Genomic DNA, 11400 nt, shown 5'->3' on the forward strand with positions numbered 1-11400 from the left:
TCAGGCTATAAAGGACACTGATATTTATTTAATATCATTAAAGAAAATATGTTAATTGGGATGGCTAATATCACCCCGAGACCACCGATAGCCATCATAACGAATATATTTTCTTCTATCTCTTGGTTTTTGGTCATGTATATGATACCTCTCTGGATCATTTTATATTCTCTTCATTTCCTCATTTTGCCTCCTTTTTTAGTGCCTTTTACTTTTTTTCACTTTTTATTTATTTATTTTTTACTGTTCAGTTTTTTTCTAATTTATTGTTGGGCTTTAAAGATGTTTTCTGTGTACCAGCAAAACGAAGGCAGAGGAAAGGTATGATAGGACCAGTTGATTTTGTGACTTTTTTTTTTTTCAGAAAAGCGATTTATTAGAAAGAGAGAGAGAGTTTCCAGGTAAGTTTGGGGGTTTTTCTGAGATGGAGTCTTGCTCTGTTGCCCAGGCTGGAGTGCGGTGGCACAATCTCAGCTCACTGCAACCTCTGACTCCCAGGTTCAAGTGATTCTCCTGTTTCAGCCTCCTGAGTAGCTGGGATTACAGGTGTGTGTCACCATGCCTGGCTAATGTTTGTATTTTTAATAGAGATGGGGTTTCACCATGTTAGCCAGGCTGGTCTTGAACTTCTACGTCAAGTGATCTGCCCGCCTCAGCCTCCCAATGTGCTGACATTACAGGAGTGAGCCGCCAAGCCCAGCCTCCGGATAAGATTTGCATCAGTACACAGAGTAAAGCAGATAGTGCTCACTAATGAGGGTGGGCCTCAGCCAATCAGTTGAAGATCTGAATAGAACAAAAAGGCTGAGTAAGAGGGAATTCTTTTTGCTGACTGCTAGAGCTTTGACATTGATCTTTTCTTTCCTTTTTCTTTCTCTCTCTCTCTTTTTTTTTTTTTAAGATGAAGTCTTGCTTTGTTCCCCAGGCTGGAGTTCAGTGGTGTGATCTTGGCTCACTACAACTCCACCTCCCAGGTCCAAGCAATTCTCCTGCCTCAGCCTCCCAAGCAGCTGGAACTACAGGTGCACGCCACCACGCTCAACTAATTTTTTGTATTTTTAGTAGAGATGGGATTTCACCATATTGGCCAGACTGGTGTCGAACTGCTGACCTCATGAACCACCCACCTTGGCCTCCCAAAGTGCTGGGATTATAGGTGGGAGCCACCGTGCCCAGCCGACATTAGTCTTTTCTGGCCTTTGGACTCAAGCTGAAATACTTGCTGTTCTTGGGTCTTGAGCCTGCCAACTTCAGACGAGAACTTACGCCACCGTCCCTCCTGGTCCTCAGCCCTTCAGTCTCCAACAGCAGCTATGCCGTCAGCTCTCTGGGGTCTCCATCTTGCTGCCTGCAGATCTTGGGGCTTCTCAGCCTCCATCGTCACATAAGCCAATTCCTTCTAATAAATCTCTCTCTCTGACATACATAAATCTCCTATTGGTTCTTTTTCTCTGGAGAAGCCTAATACAATGGGGCCATGAAGCATCCCAGAGAGAAAGTAGGGGTAAAGCAGGGACCCCCATCCTAGCAGCTGGATCCTAGGGCCCTCCCAGAGTTATCTGAAGAAGTCCCAAGTCCTACATAGAATCTCAAATAAAAATGGCAACAGAGCCCGGGAATGCCTTCTAGATCCATAGAGAAAGGGGTGTGGTTGGGTGACTTTCCACACTTGTCTGAGCTCTTTCCCCAGCAAGAAGACCCAAAATCTATCACCCCATGTCCCCTACCCCAGCCCCAGGGAAACCTGGCTTTGTGGCTGTGGCTGAAGCAGGCACCTATCCCCACTCCCCATCACCCGTGCAGCCCCCTAAGAAACACATCTTTGTTGGCTCAGTTTGTGAGCAGGAAGTTCAGAGGGGCACAGATGACCATTCTCTGCAAAGAAAACCTGGGCTTATTATTAGGATCCCAGGTTGGGTGGGGAAGGGAGTCAGGTGGGACACTGTGGCGAGCCTGTCCAAGCCCCGTGTTTCTCAGAGAAGGTCAGGCTGCACAGATGGAGTCGAGGAAGGATGGCTGGCCTCCGCAGGCTGAAAGCTGGTGAGGAAGCTGTGGGCGCTGACTCGTAAACCCAATGGCTCAATATTTATCAGGCAAACAAGCTTTCCCCGGGTCCATATATCACCCGAAGAAACGTCCCAGCCAACACCAGAGGGATCCAACGTTGACGGGTGCAACAGCCACTATGACTTTCCCTGTTCTGTGTCCCCGCTCTAGTGGGCTCAGTGGGACAGAACTAGACCCCCTAACACCAAGAGGGGAATATATCATGGGGATGGGGACACTGCCCCCTGCTGAGCCACAGCAGCTGGTATGATTATTATGAACTTCTTAGTTCATCATGAGGTCTGGCCCCTGCTGTAGGCAGGTCCACAGTCAGCTGGAGCAGACTCCTTTATTCTCTGCTGCAAAGATCCTCGGACTTCAATGTGAATCAGAGTGACTAGGCTTACTTGTTAAAGTGCAGATTCTCGGGTGATATCAGGTCAGATTCTGAGGAGGTGGGGCCCAGAATCCTGGGCTTTGTTTCCTGTGGTCTGTTTTGAGAGGAGGTCTCACTCTGTTTCCCAGGCTGGACTCCAGTGACTATCACGGCTCAATGCATCCTCAACCTCCGGGGCTATAGTGGTCCTCCCACCTCAGCCTCCCGAGTAACTGAGACTACGGGTGCATGCCGCCACACCTGGCTTTTATAAAATCTTTTTTGTAGAAACAGCATTTTGCTAGGTTTCCTAGGTTGAGCTCAAGCACAAGCAATCTTTCTGCCCCGATCTTACAAAGTGTTGGGAATACAGGTGTCAGCTAATGTGCCCAACCTGGAATCTGTATTGAAACACCTCCCCAGGTGATTCTGATACAGGTGGTCCAGGAGCATTCTTGGAAAGCCCTTGCTGCCCTGCTCATCCTCCCCTGTTCCCAGTGGCTCCCTCCAGCAACTGATCAGCCTTTGGCCTCCCTGCCCCCACCCGCCCTAGCTCACATGTGCCCCTAGGGGTTAGGGAATGGACTCAGGCTGCTGGATCGCTAGCCAAGGCTCATTCCTGAGTGTCTTTTCCTGCAGACATGGGGAGGGAAGAAATGATGGCATTTGGGCCAGCCAGATAGGGGGACACACACAGCACACCCAGATCAGCCAAGCAGCTCTTCTTGGTAGAGCCAAACAGTAGAAGGAAATAGAAGTCCAAGGGCTTCCTATCTGCCAGGACCCTTACAAGGGGACTGGGTGGGGAGTTTACCATTTACTGAGCACTACTCTGTGTGTGGCACATGGGAGGTGCTTTACTTATTTATTTCTATTATGTCTGATCCAACCCCCACCCTACAAGTCTGCTTGCAGAGCTGGGCTGGACTGGAACCTCTGGAGGTAACGTCACAGCCCACCCTTTTAGCCACAGTGCCCTGCTGCCAAAACAAACTCCGCTGACTGAGCCACTCTGGCCCCTTTTCCCCACCTGCTGCCCCTGCCTGCACAACTCAGGTCTCACCATCAAAACCCATCAGCTCTGGATCCTGAAGCCCACAGAGCAGCCTTGGCATCACTGGGGAAAAGACAATGAAAGCTGAATAAAAACAGCAACACTTACACAGAACCTGTGAAATCTGACCAGACTCCCAGATGCCCTGGCCTGAAGGGTCAGGAGGTTCCTGGAAACCCTCACTGCAGGCCTTGGCCAACCCATCCAGACTGTCCCCTCCCACCGCATGGTTCCTACCCTCCTTCCCAAGTCCTGGGTGTGTGAGGCTGGAGACCACAGTTGCCAAGTGCAGAAGCAGCTCTGGGCCCAGCAGGCAGTCCAGCACCGCAGCCCCTCCACCGCTGGGTTCATAGAAAATAAGATTTCAATGATACATGACCAATAACAACAGCCAGAAAAGCCAAATTGGATTTCTTCTTGGCTGATGAGTCAGGGCCCTTTCCATTCTGAGATCCGATCCACAAATCTGTAAAACAATTCCCTCAGCATCTCACCTTAGGATCTTGCTGCAAGTTCAAGCTTGGGGGCAAGGGAGGTGGAGGAAGCAGGTGATCTGTGCCTGGGGCAGCACAAGTGGCCCAGGGAATTCAGGTTGGAACCTGCCTGGACACTGGCCTGCTGTGTGACCTAGAACATGTCCCTTCACATCTCTGGATAGATAGTTTCTTCATCTGCCAGATGGGGAGGAGAAAGAGACGCTCTCTAAATCCTCTGCCTCTGATTCTCAGTCACCACCCAGTTGGGGGAGGCAGAGCAAAGGGAGCTGGATGCTGGGAGAGGCTCCCCTTCACCTCTCTACAGAATCACTGGTGGGGGCAGCATGCAGGGGTCCTGCTCTCTTTGGAGGGGCACACACAGGGGCCAGGCCAAGTGGCAGGAACAGCTGAATAGCCAATAGCTATGTGCGGGGTGCCATCAGCTTTGCTGGGACACAGCAGGTGGTCACCGGCCAGTTCCTAGCTCTGTGGAAGGTTTGGGAGACTGCAATCCCTCCCGCAGCCCCAGCACACCCAGACCACAATCTGTGGGTCCAGGCATGTTGCAAAACTCTTCCTTGCCCCATATCACCCAAAGAGAAGCTGGAGAATACATGGGAAGCTAAACGTGCTCAAACCTGCTGGGGGACCGCCATGAGGGGCGCGGTATGGAGCTCTGGGAGAGGGCTGTCCCCTCAGCCTCACTGTCCGTGAAGGAGGAGAGAACCTTAGGGCAAATCTCCCTCTGAGAACTTGGGGCTCCCCCACCCCCTGCTGCCTGGGCCTGTGAAGGGCTGAGGAGGCCAGCAGCAGAGGGAAGGGGCACAGCAAGGAGACGGTGGAGGCTGCCCTTGTGTTCCTGAGTCAGAGCCCTTCGTCTTCCCATCGTCAGTCCTCTCATGGGGGCGGGGAGCAGTGGGACTGCATCGTGTTGCCTCCATGCAGCAACTTCCAGCTTGGGGATCATTTTTGCGTAGGTTTCTCCTCCTAGGAATTATTTCCAAATTTGCAGACATGAAAACTGAGACTAAGGAAGTGAAGGGACTTATTTGAACCTGATTTGTGATAAGCTCAGTACCCTTCTCATTGTGGTAGATTTTATTTGAGTCTTAAGTATTTGAGTATTTCAGGGTCCTAAAGTCAGTCCTCCCAAACCCCACTTGGGTGTTTGTGCATGCATTCACATGTGTGTACACACACACACACACACACACACACACAGCATCTGCCCTTCTGGTCACAGCTCAGTTACAGCACTGGCTGGACTGTGGGTTCCAGGGAAGGGAGGAGGGTGGAACGGAACTGACCCAGTTCCCCATCACGGGTCCCCAGGTGGAATCTCACCTTTGGTGCCCACACAGGTCAGTGGCTCCAGGAAAGGCTTCTTGGCTCCCTTGCTGAGTGAGAGCTCAGGCATGGATAGTGAGGAGCAGGTGCCTGTCCAGGAGATGGGCTCAGTACCCCTCAGCTTCTGGGGCCAGCACAGAGGCCCTTGCTCTGGGGTGGGGGGAGTCTGACACTGACCTCAGCCTCACCACTCCCTCCACAATGATGCAGCTGCCTAGAGAGACAGGAGTTGAGGGTTGCTGCTCAGCTGCTGGGGCAGAGGACCGGGGATGGAGAGGGGACCCTCAAGCACTGCCCTCCCCCAACTCTGCTGCCTTTCTCATAAAATGCTTGGGAGGCTCAGGGCCGCAGGAACTAAGAACTGTTGCCCCCAGTCCCAGAGACCAGGAAAGACCCAGCGAAGCTACCTGGGCTCAAAAATCCCAGACCCCTTCCCTCACACCCCCACCCTGCTCAATGGTGGAGTGCTATCCAAAGTCTCACGGGCATGCCCCTCCCCACGCACCAGTTCTTCCATGATAATGGGGCTCTGTCTCCTGTTTGAACTTGGGCAAGTCTTTTCTTCTCCTGGGCCTCAGTTTGCCCCTCTGTCAAATGGGAGGACTGGCCTCAAGCTTTCAGATACCTCCCAGTTCTGTCATTTGGAGTCCCTAGAGGGCCAGGACACAGGAGTGTGACACAGGAGAGAGGAAAGGAAAATTTAGGGCTGGGGAGCCAGTTGAGAAGGTCAAAAGTGTTGTAGATTCCCTGGGTCCTGCCTGAGGCAGCAGCCTCATCTGCTTTCAGCAGGTTCCAATCCATGCCACAGCCAGAAGCCAGAGACACCCCAGGACCAGAGGGTCCTGCAGAATGGGATGAGGGTGGGGCAGGCAGTGAGAGGGCAACATTCAGGGAGTCAGTCTCTCCACCCAACCTGAGCCAAGGGTGTTCTGGGCCCCATTACTCCAGGACTGGAGAACCAGCTGGACGAGGTGAAGGCTGGGAATGCTTTGAAAGTAGGTCTGCAGAGGGAGAAATAAGCTACCTAAGCTACTTAGTCTTTGGGGCTGGTGACAGCAGGAATGATGCAAATTGATTCCTATTCAAGTGCTGTCCCAGGCAAGGTGGTGGCAGGGAAGGCAGAAGCCTCCTCTCCCGGAAGCTGTCACCTCCAAGTGCACCCCAAGCATCAGAGCAACTTCTGAGCAGGATAGCAGTGCAGCCACCCCGTTCCCCCAGACCTGGGCTCAGCTGCCCATTCTCCATGTCCCCTCAGGATGGGAGGACGTCCAGGACTCTCCAATCCAGGGCCAATGCTCCCCCTCCCCAGGCTCCTCCAATCCAGGGCACTCCACTGCTGAGCAGGGCATCTCCTCAGCTTTTCCTGGGGTTGGGAACGAGAAAAGGACCCTTCCCTTTCTCCATATTTGGGGTCAGGCCCTGCCAAATCAAAGCCCTGATGTCAGAGTTCTTCAACATCCTCCCCAGTTCATACATTTACCAATTCATTCACTCACTTCATTCAATTATTGGTGCTTGTTATATAAAATAAAATAAAAACTTCAAAGAGTTCCCATAAGCACTGGAGCATATTCCTAGAAATGTTTCTATATCGTAACCTGAGAGAATGTCGATCTACATGGTGTGAAAATGACTAGGGCCATGATTTAACTTGCTCTTTTTTTTCAATAATTCCCTTTTGTTTTTCTCTGATACTTCCTTTCTTTCCTGAGCCTCTTTAGAGCAACACTTACAGGACTGCCTTTGTAAATCCTTATTCCTGTCCCAGAAAATGTAATCCCAAAGTCTCCAGTATCCACTGGCTTTTTTCAGCGTGGGAGCTTTCCCCTTGACCTCCCATAGACCATTGGAAAGGGCCCCAGGCCTCTGTTCTAATACCTGGCTTGTCACTAACTGGTGTGTGGCTTTGGCCTGTCCCTTGGTCTCTGTGGGTCTGCTGCATCCTCATCTGTCAAAGGTGGAACTGGCTTAGCTGAGCTCTGAGGTCCATGTAGACGTGGCCCTTCACGTCCTCATTATGTCAACTGGACATCAACTTAACAGAGGACTTCCCTGCAAAATGTCCTCTTCTTCCTACAACAGGCTGCTTCTGTATAGGCATATTTCATGCTGAGTACTCTTTTCTGCTGAGACAAAGTGATTTGGAGTGTCACCTGGCCCCTGAAGAGGGAATGGTTGGATCCAGCCACCCAGTGTGCAGTGAATTGGAGCAGAGATCTCAGCACACGGGGCGGTGGGGAGGCTCCCCCTAACCTGGGGCACCTGTTGTTCCTCCAGACCGCAGCGCATGCTCTTAGCTCCTCCTCTTACCTGGCTCTCACCACACTCCTGGCTTTAGTCACCACGTCGCTCTCACTCCAGCTTCAGGTAGCCATCAGCAGGGCCTGGCAATATCCACTGGTTTGGTTTGTTTTATCTTTGTCTGCAGGGGAAATCCCTATGGGCTCTGCAGTGCTCTTCAGCCTTGTGACCCTTGCCTTCCAGGAACCATGCAAGAAGCGCAGCCACCAAAGGTCCTTAAAACAGCAGGAAGGGTGGGCCTGTCCCCTTCTGTGCAGCTGCCTATCTGGGCCTCATTCCTCCAAGTCCACTGGAGGGTCCAGAAGAGGGAGTCAGAGGTGTGTCCTGGTGGAGCGAGAAGAAAGGCAGAAAGCTTTTCTGACAGCTATGGAATACCGTTAGCCAAGGCCCACTTGGTCCAGCACCAAGCAAAAGATGTGTACTTTGCGTAAAGGTTTTGTGAGACTGCTTCTCAACAGCCCCAGCAGCATGGGAACTAGCAACAGCACACTTCTTGCCTCATCAGCTGCCCTGAGATGGAAAACTCAGTGGAGATAGGACGCTGATTCTGATGAATGAAGCATGTGGTCCCAATGCTGGAGCTCCTCTGGCAGGTTCTAAAAGCACAATACTGAACAGCGGTGCCCTGCTGGACAGTACTGGTGGGGACTCAGTGAGCGCTATTCACATATCCACACCTGACCCTGTTGGGTCGAGTCAGGCTGGGCTTTGGTCTGCACTGTGGCATCTGCGTTCTTTGAGTTCACATCATGAATGTGGTGACTTCCCAGATACCATCTCAGGCTTAACCTAGCATGTCTTCTTTCTTTTCTTCTGATATCCAAATTGGACTGACCTCACTTCAAACATGCTGTCCCATTTTGTCATCCTAACTTACCTCAGGGAAACCGGGGACTGATGGCCAGACCAATTCTGTTGAAATTCTTGCATAGAGCAAACTTGTGCTCATATTTAAGTGGCATGGGAGAGGCCACCAGCCATAGTAAAGCCCAGTCTGTGTCTTCAGTGCTGATTCAATGTGTTTGTGTGTATAAATGCGTGATACAGATTTATATATGTTGCTATCGCCATGTGTTGAAGGCATAACTGGTGGACAGGGTGGGAGAGAGAAAATGGAAGTCTTTTCGGTGATTATTAAAGCAAAATGCATATAAAGAAATAAATACTTTTTCTTTCACTGCTTTGTTTCCTATTCCTGCACCAATCCCTTGACAGTATAAAGAACTGGAAAGAGAAAATGGGAAAGATAATCTGTGTTTAAGAAGCGCATAGTCTAATGCTTGAACTCTAAAAGATTAAGGTTTTTCCTCTTTGCCATTTTGTAAGAATCCCTGAAAATATGAAAGAATGGTTCTTAAACTTGGTGTACCTAAGAAGCAGCTGTGGAGATGACAGGAGCTACACACTGGTCTCCAACCCCAGGAGATTTAGGTGGTGTGGGCTCTAGAATCTGCCTTTTTATAGTATAAGCACCACAGGTGATTTTAGTACATGAGGGCTGCAGATCACACTTTAAAAAAACAGTGTTCTGTCACATTGAATAAAAACTAAAAATACATCTAAGACCCTTGAGTCCAAAAGTATGTCATTCCATCAACATTGATATCAAAATTTTAAAATGCTTCTTGGGGAAAGTTCTTAGCTACATGCTTTTGATTCCCAATATTAAAATAAAGCTATCACTTCACAATTATTTACTAGAAACATTAAAAAAATAAAAGCAGGTGGGAGGTGGAGTAAGATCATAGAATACAACTCTCCAGCAATGGTCTCCCTGAAGGAACATCAGATGGAACAACTCTCCATGCAAGAAAACACTTTCACAAGAGCTAAGTAATCAGGTGAGAGATCAGAGCACCTGGTTTTAAGCTAGTAACAAGATGCATTGAAGAAGGGTGGAAGGATGATCTTGCATTGCTTCTGGCACCTCTTCCCCCAACTGCAGGAAATGCATCTTTGAGAGAGAATATAATGGCTTGGAGACAAGGAGGAAACTCAGTACCAGTCTTGTCATAGAGAAACACAGCCCTGAACAGAACCCAACAGCACTTGATTCCAGGCTGATATCTACAGAAGCAGCATTTAGACCCACCCTACACAAGGGAATCAGCTGCCCCAGGAAGAAGAACCCACCAAAGTTCTGGTTGACTTTATCACTAGAAATTAATTGGGCTTCAAATAAATGTCAGGGGCAGGCAGGCTGCAGTGACCACAACACTCCTTGGGCAAACCCTGATGTTGCATAGATCTGGAAGATGCTGGACTTGAGGTCACAGCCAGTATGACAGCAGCAGCTGCAGCAGCTATGGGAATGCTTGCATCACCCCTCCCCATACTCCAGGCAGTGTAGCCTACAGAGAGATTCCTTTTGCTTGGTGGAAATAAAGGAAAGTAAGCTAGAGGCTTTACCTGGGAACCCAGAGAACAATTCCTGATCTTCCCCAAGTCCAACAGTGCTGGGGACCTGGGAACCTGTAAGGATTGCAGTGTACCTGGGCCTAGGGTGTCCCGTAGTCCAAAAATGGCTATAGTGACCACTGGCTTGGGGAACTCATCAGCACACTTTGAATTCTTGGGAGTCCCTCTGAAGGACAGGTACAAACAAGACCTAACTGCAAATGCTGGAATAAATACCTTATCCTTCAATGCCCAGATATTGGCAAATATCAGCAGTATCAAGTACATTTAAGTTAATGTGACCTCACCAAATAGACCAGATAAGCCACCAGTGACCAACCCTGGAGCGATGGAGATATGTAATTTCTCAGGAAATTTAGAATAACTATTTTGAGAAAGCTCAATGAACTTCAAGAAAACAGAAACAATTCAAAATTATATCAGAAAAATTTAACAAGGATACTGAAGTAATAGAAAATATCAAACACATCCTGGAGCTGGAAAATGCATTAGTGAGTCTCAGTAGAATTGATTAAGCAGAAGAAAGAATTAGTGAGCATTAAAACAAGCTATTTGAAAATACAGTCAGAGGAGAAAAAAGAAAAGAATAATGAGAAGGAACACAGAATGCTTACGAGATCAAGAAGAGGGCTTCAAAAGAGAAAATCAAAGATTCATTGGCCTTAAATAGGGGGTTGAGAAGGAGCAAAGAGTAGAAATCTTCTTCAAAGACATAATATTAACAACAGAAAACTTTCTAAACCTAGAGAAAGATATAATATTGAGGCACATCGTGGAAGACAGTGTGGCGACGCCTCAAGAATCTAGAAACAGAAATACCATTTGACCCAGCAATCCCATGATTGGGTACCTACCCAAAGGATTATAAAACATTCTATTATAAAGACACACGCACACGTATGTTTGCTGTAGCACTGCTTACAATAGCAAAGACTTGGAACCAAACCAAATGTCCATCAAAGATAGACTGGATAAAGAAGATGTGGCACATATACACCATGGAATACTATGCAGCCATTAAAAAATGATGAGTTCATGTCCTTTGCAGGGACATGGATGAAACTGGAAACCATCTTTCTCAGCAGACTGACACAGGAACAGAAATCCAAACACCGCATCTTCTCACTCATAAGTGCGTGTTGAACAATGAGAACACACAGACACAGGGAGGGGAACATCACACACTGGGGCCTGTCAGGGGGTCAGGGAGCTAGAGGAGGGATAACAGGGGGTGGGGAGACTGGGGAGAGATAGCATTAGGAGAAATACCTAATGTAGGTGAAGGGGGGGTGGTGGAGGCAGCAAACCAAATGGCATGTGTATACCTGTGTAACAATCCTGCAAGAGCTGCACGTGTACCCCGGAACTTAAAGTAAAATAAA

The sequence above is a fragment of the Cebus imitator genome, unplaced genomic scaffold (assembly GCF_001604975.1).
Source record: "Cebus imitator isolate Cc_AM_T3 unplaced genomic scaffold, Cebus_imitator-1.0 Scaffold188, whole genome shotgun sequence".
Taxonomy (NCBI): Eukaryota; Metazoa; Chordata; class Mammalia; order Primates; family Cebidae; genus Cebus; species Cebus imitator.